This window comes from Schistocerca gregaria, chromosome 4 (assembly GCF_023897955.1).
Source record: "Schistocerca gregaria isolate iqSchGreg1 chromosome 4, iqSchGreg1.2, whole genome shotgun sequence".
NCBI classification, from domain to species: domain Eukaryota; kingdom Metazoa; phylum Arthropoda; class Insecta; order Orthoptera; family Acrididae; genus Schistocerca; species Schistocerca gregaria.
The window spans coordinates 366,065,191-366,085,825 of NC_064923.1; positions in this window are offsets into that span (position 1 = coordinate 366,065,191).

Genomic DNA, 20,635 nt, shown 5'->3' on the forward strand with positions numbered 1-20,635 from the left:
CATTACGGTTAGGGCCCTCCAATTGTGGCGGGATTTTATCTAACGAGCATATTGGACAGAATGAGGACACCCAACAACCGTGTCAGTCAATAGTAAGCCAAATAACTGCTTGCATAAGGATCGGACATACATGCACCAGCGCGTTTCTGATTTGCTGAGTTTGTGGAACTCTTACTCTTGAATAAGTCATCCAGTTTTTCTGCCATTGTGATCATTTGTCTGTCTGTATACATACATGATGTCTACCCATTTCTTGCCCTTTCGGAGCCGTCCGAAGTAGCCGAGCGGTTCTAGGAGCTACAGTCTGGAACCGCGCGACCGCTACGGTCGCAGATTCGAATCCTGCCTCGGGCATGGATGTGTGTGACGCCCTTAGGTTAGTTAGGTTTAAGTAGTTCTAAGTTCTAGGGGACTGATGACCAAAGATGTTAAGTCCCATAGCGCTTAGAGCCATTTCAACCATTTGAACCATTTCGGGTAATTAGTTCGTGGGAAGGATGTTTTTTTTTTTATCTTAGGGTGTACTTAATATTGCGCTCCGGTAAATACGCTGAATCCCTCGTTCGTGTGTCATTACTGAAATATGAATTCAAATGCATTTCATCGTAATGTACTTTGATTAGTTAGTCGCAGTAAAATAACTTGCATTCATATTCCAATAGTATACCCCTCTTTCCTCTTCTCAATAAAATAGTTACTATTTTGAAATTATATATTTATTTCAAACCAAATCACTTCCCTCCATTCCCACTGCTTTCATTTTAAACGCATCTTTGTATGAAGTTAGGAATATATTAAACATCTATCAAGACACAATTGAATATATTCATAAGTACCTGATATATTACTTTATATCTTCAAAATGACTGCAGGTTGGTTTATTCAACAATGAAGAAAACAATCCAGTTCCGTGAATTAGAGATGTTAAGTAATGACCGGCATGTAAATTGGATCGTTACTCGAATGATAACTTATTACAACTTAACCAACATTCAGTCTATTCTATATTAATCGTCCCATGAGATTTTAGACTTCATCAACTTCTTCTTGCGGCCACGCAAAGAAGAAACGTCAGTGCGTCCCCGATCATTGCGACGTTCATGCAAGAAAGGAAAACACAAAAACACTCTAACTTTATTAAAAAGAATTATTACTACGAAAAAAGTCAGTAACATACAATATACGGCATATGTTACAGCACCCGAAGTAGCAGGGCCAATTTTGAAGCGGTACAGTACGAGAAACGAAAATCTACATCGCAATAACCTTCCGCGTTTGTTACCACCAAATGCGCTTTTCTGATAATGTAGATTATCTGTCTCAGAATTTTAAGCCCAGTCTTCTAATAACCATGTAACATACATAACACGTGAGAAAATCAACATCTGCACGTTCATCGTGTGTATGTACAGTGTGCGGATATTGACATTTTAGTAAATTCCTTCAAAAACTGCAGTGTCCTTTCATTCCATACCTACGTGCTTATAATCGAACTGTGCGTATCAACATCACGGAACTATTTTCATGTCCACTGAATACGGGACACAGGTTTTTGTGATAGTTTCAGTTCGGAATGGTATACAAACATCCCTCCTCAAATACTTACAACTCCTTCTGTAGCGTCCTCTATACTCATTCTCTACACTCGCTAACCACAAAGTATTCCGATCTTCCGTGGCAGTTGGACTGCTCTTAAAGCGCAAAGCGAATATAATGAGCGCGCCTTCATAAATGTCGGACAGCGTCGGCTTATGTATATTTCAATGGCTTATCTCCGCTCTCTGGTTCAAAATGCGATACGGATGCAGTGCTGGTGGTAATTAGCTGCAGCTTTGACTTACCTGTTTAAATAAATGAGCAAAGCACACAGACCGATACAAACAGGGCGACGCTTACGGGCATACCAATTACGCGTGCGTGCGTGCGTTCAGAGGTGGCACCACACGCTACATTTCCTCCAATCTCGCTTACGTAAAATGTAGTCCAAGTAATCTATAGCTGAGACAATGCAGATTTCACTTTTGTACGGAATTTTAGCATCGCAGCTGTTCCAAATTCTACATGAGGAATTTCTACGTAGTACTGTTATTACAGCGAAAATACAGTGACAGAATGGAAAAATTTGGGATGTTAGTTTCGTCACACTTAACACCCACACATTTCAGGCACATTGCTGATGGCTATAATTTAGCATATTCTAAATTCGAATACAATTATTTCCTTGAGGCAGAAAAGATCACATCAACAAATCAGCAAGGATATACTAAGAATCGCTCGTAGAATCTCAGATCGCCCTTTTGTTGCTCGATACCATGCGAACTATGGGTGAAGTTCAGCAGATAAATCCAACAGATAAATTTTAGGAAAGCACTTGATACGATGCAAAACGTTAGAGCATAGTTTCCCATCAATATCTGTAGTTACATTTTAATTAATACACTGGAGTGCCAAAGAAACTGGTATCGACATGCGTATTCAAATACCGAGATTTGTAAATAGGTAGATTACAGCGCTGAGGTCGGCAACGCTTGCATAAGTCAACAAGTGAATGGCGCAGCTGCTAGATAGGTTAGTGGTACTAAAACGGCAGGTCATTAAGATTTAAGTGACTTTGAACGTGGTGTTACAGTCGACGCACGAGCGATGGGACACAGCGTCTCCAAGGTACGATGAAGTGGTGATTTTCCCGCACCATGAATATCAGGAATTTGGTATTAGGAGTGCCATACCACTCCAACTGCACACGTCCGCACCATTACAGTGCATCCACCAGTTTGAACAGCCCCCTGGTGACATGCAGGGTCCATGGATTCATGAGCTTGTCACCATACCGCTACACTTCCATCCGCTCTATACAACTTGAAACTAGACTCGTCCGACCAGGCAACATGTTTCCTGACATCAACAAAATGGTTCAAATAGCTCTGAGCACTATGGTACTTAACTTCTGTGGTCATCAGTCCCCTAGAACTTAGAACTACTTAAACCTAACTAACCTAAGGACGTCACACACATACATGCCCGAGGCAGGATTCGAACCTGCGACTGTAGCAGTCGCGCGGTTCCGGACTGCGCGCCTAGAACCGCTAGACCACCGCGGCCGGCGCCTTGTCATCAACATCCCAATATCGGCGTTGATGCGCCCAGGTGAGGCGTACGGCTTTGTGTCGCGCAGTCATCATAGGTACGCGTGTGATCATCGGCTCCGAAAGCCCATATAGATTATCTTTCGTTGAATCATTCGCACGCTGACGCTTGTTGACAGCCCAATATTAAAATCTGCAGCAATTTGCAGAAGGGTCGCACTGCTGTCACGTTGAACGATTCTCTTTATTTTCTCTTCAGTTTTCGCCGGTCCCGTTCTTGCAGGATTTTTCCCGCCGCAGCGATGTGATCTATTATTACAGAGGGCACATCGCCCTCTGACCGAACACGCTGAGCTACCGTGCCGGCATCACTCAGCTCCGGGGGACGGACTTAAACCTAACTAACCTAAGGGCATCACACACATCCATGCCCGAGGCAAGATTCGAACCTGCGACTGTAGCGATCACGCGGTTCCAGACTGAAGCGCCTAGAACCGCACGGCCACACCGGCCGGCATTGTGTGAAACCCGCACAGCTGCACACCACCAGTTAAAATTGTCATCATTCGCTTTGAATTATAATCATTGTGCAGGCTGTGGGTGCCATTCTTCCACAATGAACGAGGAAGAGAAATTTTCCCATGGTACAGAGAGGAATAACGGCAGGGCGGGGAGCGTGTTATGCGACTCACGCGCGCGCAAGAAACGGCGAGCCTGTTTGTTTAGCCCGTGTGGCGCGGCCGGCTCCTGGTCCTCGGCGTATTCCGTTCGCGCCGGCGCCGCCCATAAATCCAGCCCCCGTTTGCCGGCCGTCCGTCCGCCACCGGCCGGCTCTGCAGCCAGCTTTGTCCGCGCGACCCGGCGGGCACGTGGCTCCGCGGCGCTTCACTATTCCGGACGCGTAGCAGCCAGGCGGGCAGGTGGCTCGGCGCGCAGTGAGGGCGCGGGTCAGTGCCGCCGGCGCGCCGTAGCCGGACACAGCGCAGCGCGGCCGCCGCATAATGTCGTCAGCCAATAAAGGGACCACGCGTACCAGTCCGCCGTGGCAGCATGCAGTATGCACCAGCAGTAGACTACCTGGTTGTTCCTAATGCTATACTGAGCCATAGTCGGGAATTGGATCCAGGTTACGCTTACGCAGGAGGGTGCAATTTACACTACTGACTATTAAAATTGCCACACCAAGAAAAAAGGCAGATGATATACTGCTGTTCATTGGACAAATTTATTATACTACAACTGACATGTGATTACATTTTTACGCAATTTGGATGCATAGATTCTGAGGACGCAGTACCCAGAACAACCACCTCTGGCCGTAATAACGGCCTTGATACGCCAACTGAGCTTGGATGGCGTGAACCGGTACAGCTGCCCATGCAGCTTCAACACGATTCCACAGTTTATCAAGAGTAGTGACTGGCGTATTGTGGTGAGCCAGCTACTAGGCCACCATTCACCAGGGGTTTTCAATTGGTGAGGGATCTAGAGATTGTGCTGGCCAGGGCAGCAGTCGAACATTTTCTGTATCCAGAAAGGCCCGTACAGGACCATCAAGGTGCGGTTGTGCATTATCCTGCTGAAATGTAGAATTTCGCAGGGATCGAATGAAGGGTAGAGCCACGGGTTGTAACACATCTGAAATGTAATGTCCACTGTAAAAAGTGTGTACGCGTCAATGCGGACAAGAGGCGACCGAGACGTTTAACCGATGGCACCCCATACCATCACGCCAGTATGGCGATGACGAATACACGCTTCCAATGTGCGTTCACCGGAATGTCGCCAAACACGGATGCGACCATCATGATGCTGTAGACAGAACCCGGATTCATCCGAAAAAAATGACGTTTTGCCATTCGTGCACCCAGGTTCGCCGTTACGTACACCATTGCCGGCGGTCCAGTCTGTGATGCAGCGTCAAGGGTAACCGCAGCGCTCTCTATAAAAATCACTGGCTGTGCTGTGTGCAGTCTGTGGCTGGTTTGCATTGTTGTTGGCCATTGTAGTGTTGGGCAGCTGGCTGTTAACAGCGCGTAGCGTTGCGCAGTTGGAGGTGAGCCGCTAGCTGTAGTGGATGGGGGGAGAGAGAGGGCGGAGTTCTGAAATTTGTAAGACTGGATGTCATGATCTGCTGTATATATCTTGACTTTTGATGACTATTAAGGTAAATACATTGTTTGTTCTCTATAAAAATCTTTCATTTGCTAAATATGCCTATCAGTAGTTAGTGCCTTCCATAGTTTTGTCTTATATTTAGCTGGCAGTAGTGGCGCACGCTGTATTGCAGTAATTCGAGTAACCAAGATTTTTGTGAGGTAAGTGATTTGTGAAACGTATAGGTTAATGTTTGTCAGGGCCATTCTTCTGTAGGGATTTTAAAAAGTCAGATTGCGTTGCGCTAAAAATATTGTGTGTCAGTTTAAGCACAGTCATGTATAATTTTTCTAAGGGGACCTTTCATATGTCGACCCTAAGCCAAGGATACGTCACTGCAGTCTTCTGATTTTTTCTTGTAGTTTGTGTAATTAGTGTAGCTTTTGTTTATTGCTAGAGCGTAATTGTAGAGAGAATTGCCTTTGTAGTTGTAGTTTTTCATTCTTGTACAGTAAAACAGTTGTGGCATGTATGTAGATTTGCACCAAGTACTTCGCAGCTGCGCTTGCAATTAACGAGATATTATTTTCAGTTCTACGTTAATGTGTTCTCTTATTTTTGCTCTTCAAATTGTGCTTTTCTGTGTTATCATGTGAAATATTGTGACAATAATGGAGTGTGAAAAACGTAATACTAGTTCCAAAGTAAACTGAGAAATGACAGTTAAGACGAAAGCAGTGTGTTAGCGCCACCTTGTAAAGAATTAACTAATGTTCAAAGTAGTAATTTGGTAATTGCCCATAGGGAAATAGAGCAGGCTGCAAATAACGGTGTAGGCAGTGAAACAATTAGTGAACAGGGAAGCATTATCGATCGATCAGTCGGCAACAACTCGCCTCAGGATTCCGAAATGACAGGACACAATCTTGCAAATACTGTAGATTCAGGTTTTGCACCCTCACCGTTTTCTTAAATAAGTCAAGACTCATTTTCTGCTTGTCAAAATGTGAATGTTGCCGGTTCGAATCCACTGCCAAATAGCACTGAGGGACATGTTTCAGAGACCAGTGCATTGTTATTACAATTAATGCAACAAATGGGACAAAAGCTTCAAAAGTTAGACACAATGGAACAAAATCAGAGACAAACACAGCAAAAAGCTTCAAAAGTTAGACACCACACTTGAACAGACACTTGAAGATTTAACTACAGAGTTACATAACATTGAGTCGAAATGTCAATAATGCTGTAATGACGTAAAAACACAAATTTGTGAGCAGTTTCAACCTATTTTTTCGCCGAATGAAAAGCATTACAGAATCAAGAAGCAGCGATAGAAGAACTGCAAACCATTTTTCATGAAAATCATGTGACCTTGTGGGCTAAAATTGACTCAGTTGCATCTACCGATTCGGTTACGCTACCTGCAAAAACTCAGGAAAACTTAAAGGACACAGTAGATACGATTTCAAAACAAATGGACACTCTGAAACTTGGTTCAGAAAAACACACTGAGGAAATAAGTACACTATCGGAGAAAGTAGCTGAACTTTCGAATCAGTTCACTAACTTATCTGCAACGGTAGATGATGATCTGAATGACACAAGACATGTAGCCATCACTGACACAGAAGAGTATGAACAAATTAAGAAATTCCAACAAAATCAGGATCAAATTAATACGCAATACAAAAGAGAAATCCGGGAAGTACAGGATCAGTTGGCACAAATAATACAAAAATTACATATTACAGAGGACACTCGCGCTCCAACACGGGAAGAGGAACTTAGAGATACGGTAAAGTCACAAAATAATAACAGAGCGCATTTCGAAAATTATGAAAGAAATTGGCAAGGTGCACCGATCTTTGAGATGGAACCGCCGACACAACAATGACCGATAAGCTACTCGCCGACACGACGATTTTGACTATTAGCTGCTCACTACTATACGTAAATTCAAAACATTTAAGAATTCTGGCAACGACATTCATCCACAAGCGTGGCTCCATCAATTCTCTCATTGTTTTCCTCCCAACTGGCCATTACAGCACAGATTAGAATTTATGTGTAGCTACTTAGAGAATGAACCAGCTGAAAGAATGCGATCGGTCATTCACGATTGTCATAGTGAAGGAGAATTTTATCATGCCTACCTCTCAGCATATTGGTCTCAAGCTACACAAGACCGAGTAAAACATAGCATCAAAATGATGAAACATTTCGAACAACCAGAATTCTCCAGTCTTGTGAAATACACTCTTGGAAATGGAAAAAAGCACACATTGACACCGGTGTGTCAGACCTACCATACTTGCTCCGGACACTGCGAGAGGGCTGTACAAGCAATGATCACACGCACGGCACAGCGGACACACCAGGAACCGCGGTGTTGGCCGTCGAATGGCGCTAGCTGCGCAGCCTTTGTGCACCGCCGCCGTCAGTGTCAGCCAGTTTGCCGTGGCATACGGAGCTCCATCGCAGTCTTTAACACTGGTAGCATGCCGCGACAGCGTGGACGTGAACCGTATGTGCAGTTGACGGACTTTGAGCGAGGGCGTATAGTGGGCATGCGGGAGGCTGGGTGGACGTACCGCCGAATTGCTCAACACGTGGGGCGTGAGGTCTCCACAGTACATCGATGTTGTCGCCAGTGGTCGGCGGAAGGTGCACGTGCCCATCGACCTGGGACCGGACCGCAGCGACGCACGGATGCACGCCAAGACTGTAGGATCCTACGCAGTGCTGTAGGGGACCGCACCGCCACTTCCCAGCAAATTAGGGACACTGTTGCTCCTGGGGTATCGGCGATGACCATTCGCAACCATCTCCATGAAGCTGGGCTACGGTCCCGCACACCGTTAGGCCGTCTTCCGCTCACGCCCCTACATCGTGCAGCCCGCCTCCAGTGGTGTCGCAACAGGCGTGAATGGAGGGACGAATGCAGACTTGTCGTCTTCAGCGATGAGAGTCGCTTCTGTATTGGTGCCAATGATGGTCGTATGCGTGTTTGGCGCTGTGCAGGTGAGCGCCACAATCAGGACTGCATACGACCGAGGCACACAGGGCCAACACCCGGCATCATGGTGTGGGGAGCGATCTCCTACACTGGCCGTACACCTCTGGTGATCGTTAAGGGGACACTGAATAGTGCACGGTACATCCAAACCGTCATCGAACCCATCGTTCTACCATTCCTAGACCGGCAAGGAAACGTGCTGTTCCAACAGGACAATGCACGTCCGCATGTATCCTGTGCCACCCAACGTGCTCTAGGTGTAAGTCAACTACCCTGGCCAGCAAGATCTCCGGATCTGTCCCCCATTGAACATGTTTGGGACTGGATGAAGCGTCGTCTCACGCGGTCTGCACGTCCAGCACGAACGCTGGTCCAACTGAGGCGCCAGGTGGAAATGGCATGGCAAGCCGTTGCACAGGACTACATCCAGCTTATTTACGATCGTCTCCATGGGAGAATAGCAGCCTGCATTGCTGCGAAAGGTGGATATACACTGTACTAGTGCTGACATTGTGCATGCTCTGTTGCCTGTGGTTCTGTCGGTGTGATCATGTGATGTATCTGACCCCAGGAATGTGTCAATAAAGTTTCCCCTTCCTGGGACAATGAATTCACGGTGTTCTTATTTCAATTTCCAGGAGTGTATTTTGAAGACATGTTGCACAAGAATCAGTACCTGTCAAACCCATACAGCCCCTCAGATCTCATCCGCATTTGGTAAATCATATTGCCTCAACATTTACGACACATTATTTTGGCAGAGCGTGGAAATTGATACTGACAATCGCGGAACGCGAAAACAGGAACACAACAATTACAGGTCACATCCGTCGCAATTCCGCGGTGAAAGAAATAATAACTGGACACGAAAAGGCTATTCTTACACCATAAATCGTGACCCAAACAGACACCACCCATAAGACAACCGTTGGTAGAATAACAGTTACAGGGAAAGATCGCATTTCCGTAGTAATGACTATCACAAAGACAATCAGAGAAACAAACCAAAATAATTATTATCAAGGGAGATAGAATAATTTCAGACGCAACAGTCCTCCACGCAGTTACGATTACGGGAGAAAATTCTCCACCACATGACCGACAAACAAGCAACTATGTAAACTACTGATAAAACGACAGACCTGAATTCCATCAGAACTGGCGAGCTTCAAACAGGTCAGGGCCTTCCCGTCAAGGTGAATTTGTAGACGTTAGGTCTCCTAATCCCAATAACGACGTGCGACAACAAAAAGAAACAGACAATGATTCGCACCGCAGGCAGCCACGTGCGCTGACTGGCTCAGAGAAAAATAACATAGACGCTAACCTTGAGAACGATTTTAGCATTCTTTGACGACGTATACCACATGATAATTGCTTTGAAGTTGAAAGTCTGCGCGCTATAAAGGGTGAAAGATTGCACCAAATTTCACATGTAAAACCGTTTATTGAAAGATAATCTGCTTTATAACTTAGTTTTCGCCATTAAACATAAAGTTTGGATGGTAGGAGACGGATACTGGCAGAAGTAAAGCTGTGAGTACAGGGCGTGAGTCGTGATTCGGTGGCTCAGATGGTAGAGCACTTACTCGCGAAAGACAAAGGTCCCGAGTTCGAGTCTCGGTCGGGCACACAGTTTTAATCTGCCAGGAAGTTTCATATCAGCGCACACTCCGCTGCAGAGTGAAAATCTCATTCTGGAAGCATTTCACTTTTGTTTATCATGAGGTAAGTACATAGACTTCTGCAGAACTTAGCTTTCGGAGAACGATAACTACGACACTTCCACAGAATTATCTTACAGCAAGATTTAGCGCTACAGGACACACATTTGAGAGATTAATTTTGTACTTAAGCCATATATTTTTCAAGGTTTTTGAATTACGAAAAAAGTTTTCCATGATAAATTTCATTCCATTGCTGTAATCTGTAACACCTGAGGGTATAATTACATTAATCCTCAGGGGGGTGCACGCTTACTTTGTGTACCATGTGTCTGGCAAACACAAGGAGCCATAGCTAATGTGGTATTTGCTTATACAACTTTACACATCGGTACCATATTTCTCTAACACATAAATTACACAGATATCTGATCATTTAACTGAGAGAGACAAACATTTTTTTTACTGTGTCAGTGATAGATGTTTACGCAATTACACAGCTGGAGAACTTCACACTTATGAAATTGTATTTTGTCTGCACTGTGTGAACCCTTCATATTTTTCGGAACCATTGTGATATTATGAGAGCTTTGAATGATGTATTTGGTATGGGATCATGATTTTTAAAGTACGTTTGAGGTAGATGACACTACTGAAATGAGAATAGATTTTTTTTGGGTTTTGAAATTATTTGAGGAATCTACGACGATTTAGAGATTTGGGTGAGGTTTTATGATGTTATGATGACGATGTGTATTACGCTGTTGCGGTATGTTTGTGAGCAATAGGCTGATGGTATGTGAGGAATTTGATTATGTTACATATTTATTATAATGAAATATTGAAGAAGTGTCTATGAATATGTATATGTATGATATGGTAAGGAATAATGAGTAGTTGTTGGCGACTCTGATTTGTGGAAAAGGATGTTGGAAACCGAGAATCGTACTTTACGAGTAATGAAATGTATGTATATGCGTGAATGTATCACTATGCTGGTGAAAATTTTTTGGACACCTTTATATATACAGGATTTTGTTTCTACAGATTTGAAACGCAAATTCTCGACCGGTGAAATTTTTATATGGGACTGTCACTATAGTGCAAACTGGTGTCATAAATATTTCTGTAAGAAAGTTAAGTGACCACCTGCATGTAAAGCGTCATGGGCACCCAGCTGCGCGACTGCCGCCTGGAAAAAAGCCATTAGTGTGTGCCTATCAGAGGCACAGGTGGAGAAAAAAAAACAGGCCAATATTCTCACTATTGGCATTCCTTTGTAGAAAGCATCGCAAATACGACATGCTCAAACTTGAAAACATATGGTTATACTGTGGAGCTCTTAATTTATGATACTTACTAAAATGCCTAATGAAACAAAGAGAAACATTTCACGGCTATTGTCTTGCTAGTTGAGAGAAATGCCATATGGCTTGCTTTATGTATTTATTTACTCATTTTGTTTAATATCTAGTTTCTAGCTGCACTACAGCATTGGTTAAAATAAAATTTAATAGATGTACTAATATTGTTGTTTTATGCCTACAGATCCAGTCAATAATAAATTTATGATCTACTTCCAAGAAAACGAGGGCACATAAATAGACATTTCCCTTCACAGGAATTGCATAAATAATTTTTTTACGATTTGGTAACTTATCTGCTAGCGTAAGTTCTCGTGATGCATCACCCTAGTGTTAAGATGTGACATAGATGTTAAACATGGCCATTTTTACTGTAATATTTCTGCTTGAGCTTTGTCATGCTTAGATATAAGTTATTGCATTTGCTGCTGCTTGCTTTGACAATTTCCATTTTTTTCATTGCTGTTTGTATTAATTGTTTTGTGCTGCTGCATCGCCTCGTCCCTTAGTTTAGCATCTGAGCTCAATAGATTTAAGTTAGCTTAAGATGGGGTAGGCTATATGTGAGAACCAGTTATGACGAACTGCAAGAATGCATTGAAAAGCTGTAAGAAAATGGTTTGGCCAAAAAAGTATTTTGAAAGAGGATATGAACAAAAAAGTAGGGTTTAGGGGCAACAGGTTCAGGTAGGTTTTCTTGGAAAGAAATAATGAGGTAAGAAAAATGTGAACATATAAATACAGAAAGCATGCTTGCATAGAATTTTTTTGGTGGAAACAAATGTTGAAATAAGATGAAAAATCTATGGAATGAAGTTTTATGGTGGACTGCAGTACCGAATGTCACACTGAAAACAAACCCTATCCTGTCCTTTTGTATCATTCCGCTACGTGTATGTGTACCCATGTATATTTGTGTTCTTCCTGTCTTTCTGTTTATCTGATGAGAGTTACATTGTAGACTTTTTCTGATAATATGTTATTTACTTTGTAATGATGTTTAGACATTATTTATTCTGTTTTATTTTAATGCTCATGTATGAAGTTGACGTTTCAATAATTATTCTGATCTTTTATGTATTTACTTATGTGATAATTCCTGTAACACTGATGTATATGTTTATTTCTATTCTTTTGTAAAGCCCATTTTACTACAAATGTTATCTGTATTGTTATGTTCTTTAATTATGTATGTTGTACCTTTGTAATTGTATTCTTATGTTATAAAATTGTAATTGACACCAGTTCATAATATTATTAACTTGTAAGTTACATTTCAATGCACACATTTCTGTTGCTAATACACTCCTGGAAATTGAAATAAGAACACCTTGAATTCATTGTCCCAGGAAGGGGAAACTTTATTGACACATTCCTGGGGTCAGATACATCACATGATCACACTGACAGAACCACAGGCACATAGACACAGGCAACAGAGCATGCACAATGTCGGCACTAGTACAGTGTATATCCACCTTTCGCAGCAACGCAGGCTGCTATTCTCCCATGGAGACGATCGTAGAGATGCTGGATGTAGTCCTGTGGAACGGCTTGCCATGCCATTTCCACCTGGCGCCTCAGTTGGACCAGCATTCGTGCTGGACGTGCAGACCGCGTGAGATGACGCTTCATCCAGTCCCAAACATGCTCAATGGGGGACAGATCCGTAGATCTTGCTGGCCAGGGTAGTTGACTTACACCTTCTAGAGCACGTTGGGCGGCACGGTATACATGCGGACGTGCATTGTCCTGTTGGAACAGCAAGTTCCCTTGCCGGTCTAGGAATGGTAGAACGATGGGTTCGATGACGGTTTGGATGCACCGTGCACTATTCAATGTCCCCTCGACGATCACCAGAGGTGTACGGCCAGTGTAGGAGATCGCTCCTCACACCATGATGTCGGGTGTTGGCCCTGTGTGCCTCGGTCGTATGCAGTCCTGATTGTGGCGCTCATCTGCACAGCGCCAAACACGCATACGACCATCATAGGCACCAAGGCAGAAGCGACTCTCATCGCTGAAGACGACACGTCTCCATTCGTCCCTCCATTCACGCCTGTTGCGACACCACTGGAGGCGGGCTGCACGATGTTGGGGCGTGAGCGGAAGACGGCCTAACGGTGTGCGGGACCGTAGCCCAGCTTCATCGAGACGGTTGCGAATGGTCCTCGCCGATACCCCAGGAGCAACAGTGTCCCTAATTTGCTGGGAAGTGGCGGTGCGGTCCCCTACGGCACTGCGTAGGATCCTACAGTCTTGGCATGCATCCGTGCGTCGCTGTGGTCCAGTCCCAGGTCGATGGGCACGTGCACCTTCCGCCAACCACTGGCGGCAACATCGATGTACTGTGGAGACCTCACGCCCCACGTGTTGAGCAATTCGGCGGTACGTCCACCCAGCCTCCCGCATGCCCACTATATGCCCTCGCTCAAAGTCCGTCAACTGCGCATACGGTTCACGCCCACGCTGTCGCGGCATGCTACCAGTGTTAAAGACTGCGATGGAGCTCCGTATGCCACGGCAAACTGGCTGACACTGACGGCGGCGGTGCACAAATGCTGCGCAGCTAGCGCCATTCGACGGCCAACACCGCGGTTCCTGGTGTGTCCGCTGTGCTGTGCGTGTGATCATTGCTTGTACAGCCCTCTCGCAGTGTCCGGAGCAAGTATGGTGGGTCTGACACACCGGTGTCAATGTGTTCTTTTTTCCATTTCCAGGAGTGTAGTACATGGACAATATGTGAGAAGAAGGGACTAATAGTGTTTGCACATGTGTTAATAATTCGGCAAGGGACTGGATAACAGCATTGCTGGTTCTAAGGACAATTCCAAAAACTTTGTGAGTGCACAAGTGGTGGTTATGGACTTACTATATTATCCGCAAGACTCTTCAGTGGTGATTGTGCACGTGCACAGTCACAGCATATGGCTGCTGGCCATCTCTACAAGGACTACAGTGGGTCTGCATCTTTAATGACCCACCAATACCACAATCTCAACCAGGACTACAATGGGTCTACTCTGTGTTGACCTACCTACCAATATTCTTCAAAACTTCGACTGACTCTGCTGTGGGTTTGTTCTGTTATGGCCCACTACCTGTTAGCATGTCAAGAGTCAGCACTGCCTTTCCATTGGAAGGACAACACTACTTCTTCAAGACTGCATGGAAATCCACTACTTCTGTGTGCATTTTCTTTTACTGCTCAGACTTTCAGAAAAAAAAGACACTGCAATTTTACTGTGATGAATGATCAGGACTGTCCTTATGGACTTCGAGACAATTTTAGCTTTTGACCAACAATGTATTAATAAGTATGAGCTTTTGATATCTTTCTTACTGTAATTATGAAAGAAATTTCAAATCTGTATTGGGTAGTGCCAAAACATTTTGTAAAATTTCTTTTGGAGAGCATGGGGGCAATGTAGGTAGGCTGTTAAGTTTCTTATATTGGTAACGCCACGTAGCGCTCTGAAAATCACTGGCTGTGCTATGTGCAGTCTGTGGCTGGTTGCATTATTGTTGGCCATTGTAGTGTTGGGCAGCTGGCTGTTAACAGCGCGTAAGGTTGCACAGTTGGAGGTGAGCCGCCAGCAGTGGTGGATGTTGGGAGAGAGATGGCGGAGTTTCGAAATTTGTAAGACAGGATGTCTTGATCTGCTATATTTATTATGACTTTTGATGGCTATTAAGGTAAATACATTGTTTGTTCTCTATCAAAATCTTTCATTTGCTAACTATGCCTATCAGTAGTTAGTGCCTTCAGTGGTTTGAATCTTTTATTTAGCTGGCAGTAGTGGCGCTCGCTGTATTGCAGTAGTTCGAGTAACCAAGATTTTTGTGAGGTAAGTGATTTGTGAAACGTATAGGTTAATGTTAGTCAGGGCCATTCTTTTGTAGGGATTTTTGCGTTGCTCTAAAAATATTGTGTGTCAGTTTAAGCACAGTCATGCACAATTTTTCTAAGGGGACGTTTCACTTTATCATAGTCGGAAACGTGATACTACGCATTTCTCTTCCTTACGCGAGGCATCACCCCAACGTTTCACCAGACAACGTCGGTCAACTGCTATTTGTGTATGAAAAATTGGTTGTGTAACGTTCCCTCTTTCTGTTTATTTAGGTTTGATTTGTTTGATCGTTATTCTTTATTTCTATTATTCGGAATCTTTTTTTTTATTAAATTGAGCCTGAAACTTACGTAATAAATACTTCGCGTGAAGTACGATTTGCAGCATAAACAAAAATTAATTTCGGAAATGTACTCCACTGAATATTAAAAGTAAAGCTTTTGAACAAAGCGCGTGACTGACTAGATACATTCAGAGGGTACGTACATTCGCGTGCGATTGGTTGCGGTCTGATGAGAACTTTTCATTGTGAAATAATTTCTTCGTAACACACTCGGAGAATGCGAACGTACATTCAGAGTAGAGGCACGTACGTTCTATCATTCCCCGTGGCCTGGGTAAAAGAATGGCAATTATTTAAATCTAAGAGTATTTCTTTTGCATCGGACTAGTATTTTTATAAGAAAAAGAAGATTGCAGGTTCTGAATGTCTCGGCAAAACGAATCGGAAGTAATTTTAGCGGCCACGAAAGGAAAGTAGAGAGCACAATCACGTACCTCTATTGTTGAGCAGCGCCGTTTTGAAGATCTTCGGTTCCATCTAAAACTCGCCTTCTCTGCTTAACATAAATACTCCATAGGCATGGGAATAAGGCTTGTTGTGCGATGAAAATAATATAAAACACATCTTGCGTCTTTTAATTCATTCATTTACCACACACACACACACACTAGTAATTAGACAGTACGACATCCCACCAGCCCATCAGAACAAAAAGTAGTCGTTCATACAAGAAATAAAAAACGAAGGGCGAAATTGTTCCTATGTCTCTCAAAGATAAAAAGTTTACCAGATATTTCTCTGGTGTGTCACTGGAACAATTTTTCAGCACCTCTGCGATTAAATCACAATATTTTCAGTTCCTTTACATCGCCCCCTTGGGCGAATTGTCTGAAGAAATGTCAATTTTGCGGGCATTGAGCCCAAACACTTTGCACACTGGTAGTCCTTGACTGTTATTCACACGTAATGGGATTGCACTGTCAGTGTCTCTCTCCCCATCACTTCATTCTACAAACATGGTTTTGATGCCAGTTTTGACACATGACTATGAGGACAAAACATTTATATTAGGATACACAGAACACATGTAAAACACACATAAACTTACATACTATACACACATCGTCCTTGACACAAAATCATCACATTTGGATAATTGTTACATCCTCCTATTACCTTCTTTCTTCTCTCTTTTTTTTCTATTGTATACATAAAATTATTTTATTATTTCTTGGTACATCGCATTATAGAAAGGTATTACATTGTTTTATACATAGTCTATCGCTATATAAACAGTCTTCTTTTACACTTGCTGCTCATAAAATTCATAATTCCTAAGTCTTTTTTTTATTAAAAAAAATTTTCAGGAAAGTCACATATTTATTAGAGTGTTCGGATCTAGATTGTGGGTTAATAGTCGTGTCTGGGGCAGCGAGAGACGTTAGCTCTTGCTTAGAGTTGGTTCTGCTTTCCACTGCTTCTCTCTTCTACGCCAAGATCTGCTTAGTGACATCCTTTCCGTATTTTACTATTGTCTCGTCATGGGTAATATAAACATGTAACAAACAAAAATTCACATGGATTAATACTTAGTCTAACTTAATACTAATACATATATATACATATAAACATAGGCGTTGTTCAAAGGTAACGTGGGGCGTGAATCATGAGCTGGGGTAGTCAGACTTTATTTCGGGTTTCAGGAATCTGTGTTTCTACATGTCTTGGCACTTCGTTGGGTGTCCATTTAAACGTAGATTTTGCTTTGCATTTAAATTGTCCTTCTATGTTATGCCGTTAGCCAATAATGTGTCATATGCACATAACTGCACTCGCAACAATCAGTTTGGTGGCGCGCTGCGCGCCGTGTGGAACTCGGCAGTTGCGCGGGCCCACCGCCGTAAAGCGATGCCGCGCGTCTCGGTCCAAAATTTTCAGTGTCTCGTGCAGTGTTCGCAGAGTTTGCAAGAAAACCAACCGCACTTGTTTCCACTTGCTGTACACCTTGGCTGTGGGAACGGACCACTCGGTGCCTCCGAAGTCCACTGCACAAAGGTAAGTACTGCACTTCACTATTTGGCTAGCAACGGCACACTGTCCTATGTAGTGCACAAACACTTGTACCGCCGCAGTCTTCGTCGATTCACTATGTCTCTTTTACCTCGAAGGAAACGGTTCGTGATATGAAACGTATTTTCACTTGTCTATTTTCATATAGCTCACAGGTCACTGACACTGAATAACATTGTCACACTGTCCTGTACATTCAGAAACAAAACTGTAGCTCATGATATCACTAGCTTGTCTTTTATGATAAATGCCCACGTTCGTTATTTGTTCCAGCGATTTTTTACCGAACCTTGTCGGCGTACCTTTTTGCTCATAACATTTTTATTACATAAATTGGTAGGTGATTGTGTTCTCAGAAAGTACGTGCCTCTAATAGTATATTTCGCGATCGTGACACTGTCTGACATCTCATAGAGCATAGGAGAACACGTTTGAGAACAACAGCACTTTTTTACTCTATGTCGTGCTACTGATGCACTTATGTATTGAAATAACAATACTAGGACATGAACGCACTATAAGTGCTTTTAGAAGTTGTCTCCAAATGAGGCAAAGTTTGTTCATTCTCTACCCGCGAGTTACTATGTGGGAGGGGGGATTCTTTCATCCTTTCGTCACCCAAGTTTGTAACAACGCATGGTACACAAACATCATAAACATAAAGGAATAAAATAATAATAGGAAATGAGTAAACAGACATAAATAAATCACTATACATAAATTGCTAGGTAGTACAAACAACAGATTAATAATGAAGCTTGGCTGCTGTGCGCTACTGCCTCTAAAGTCTGTGCTGGCGTATATGGTGTTTTTTTTTGTGTTCATATTTGTGTTACTTCTTCTCCTTCCATCAAATATCTTCCGCTCAGATTGGTCAAAATTTTATAAACACATAAAAAAATATAATCAATGTACTGCATCCCTCTAAAGTCAGCGTACATCCTTCGTATTTTCATACTAAAAAAATAGATTATTAAAATTCTTTGGCGTTACTGGGTATCACGTAGTGTGTTTCTCAGTGATCTTGGTAATGTTTTATTACGTCAATCGTCAGTCATAGTGACATTAATGTAACTTCATGACTTTTCCCCGCCGATTGAAGTCTCGCAGTATCTCGCCGAGCGCCACCTGTAAATAATTGTGTTTGTTTCGGCGTTACCTCATTTTTTCGGCTAGTTGGCTACCTGTAACTTACCTTATACATACTCCTTTATTTTTTTTTTATAAGGGACGGTGTTATGTTTGCTTCAGTTAACATTCACAGATTGTATCTCAACATCGTACTTGCATTCAAACATGTATATAGAGTTAAAAAAAATTATCTGTATGACAGTAAGATCACACAAGTTGTTATTCATGTATCCTATCTTTAGGTGCACTTTTAGATCAAGTTACTGTGCGTATGGTATATATATATATACATACACACACACACACACACACACACACACACACACACACATATATATATATATATATATATATATATATATATATATATATATATATATATATATATATTACCCTACACTTTCATTAGCAGTTAGGAATCCTTTTTTACAATTGCAGCATACAAAAAAAATTTAAGGTCGTGTTTTGTGCGATATATTTATAGATAAAAACTCGTGGTGTGGATACGTCAAAGACACAAAATACTTTCTCAGCAACCTATCGTGTACTTGCGTCACAAATTTAACCTTTGTACCTTAGGGAGTCCAATATTTTTCTTTGTAACTTACCCTGTACCTTACTGCCTTGATACACAAGTGGCAAAAAAAAAAGAATAAATAACTTACATCTATTTTGCTGTGAGGTCTGTGCCAATTGTTCGCTCCAGATACCTCCGTACATAAACTTAAAACTAAAATACCACTGAGACCAAACAAAAAAAACATTCCGTCAAAACTTACAAGTACACTTCGTGTTAAACATCGCTAGTCACCAACTGACGTGTATGTCCTAGCTTACCTGTGTCTTGCGTCCACGTTCACTGACAAATGTAAACAGAAATAGTGAAATGCTCTGATTCACTTAGCTGCATAAGATGTATTTTCTTTATCCTAATCGTCCTCGTTCCTTTTTTTTACAGTAACTTATTTTATACTTGTGCATTATTAGATATGACGTATGATACTTAATTATAGTAGAATTTTCTTAAGTCTCTGTGTGCATACAGCCCTTTGATCTTACCACTGTGAGGGTATGCAAGTAAATAACAACCGTCGTGCGGAATATGTGCGATTACGTACGGACCAGTATATTTCATTTGCCACTTAGCGTTTTTCTTAGCTAGCAAGGAAGATTTCACGTGAGTTTTGAGTAACACCTTTCCTCTGATTGTAAATCTGGTAACACCATGTAGCCGTTTATCATAATGCTTCTTTCGGCATTGGGCCTGTTGTGTGATAGAGATTAATACTTGCCTTATTTTTTCATTTAGGTCGACGGGTTGTCTAGGAAAAGACGGGATAGGGTTTGCCCATTCATTATTTTCTTTCTTATTGCATATTAGTTCTGACGGCGTAACTGCAGTGTCGTATATTGGGAGATTGTTTACCACCTGTTCAAAAAGTTTAAGTATTCAATCCATTTAGACTGCTTGTTGGCTACGTATGTCCTCATAAAACTATTCAGTTCACGGAATATTCTTTCAATAGGGTTTGATTGCGGGCTATACCGGGATATCAGTATTTGTTTAACCTGTTGTTCTTTCAGAAATTTTTTCCAAGCATGGCACGTAAAATTGGTTGCGTTATCTGTTAAGATCGCCTGTGGTTTCCCAACAGACGGGAAGTAGTCATTTAGCATACGTCTGATAATAGGCTTAGCTGCAGTTGTTTTCGTGGCATATAATTTCACATACTTTGAAAATACATCATATACTCCAATAATATATTTTACACATCTCCTGGCAGAGGGTAAAGGACCCATAGCATCTATGCATACTAGCTCTAGTGGGTTTTTTCGTAAAATAGGATGCAACTCTGTCTCGCAGTTCAGATTGACAGGCTTAACCTTCTGACAAATAATACAAGTTTTCAAAATTTGTTGTGTGCGTCGAAGCATATTGGGAAAGTAACAGTACATATTTAATTTATTATAGCACTTGCGGGCACCGTAGTGTCCCCAAGCGTAGTGAGTATGCCAAATTAAACTTTTCTCATATGCTTCGGGCACACAAACGCACCATGTATCGCT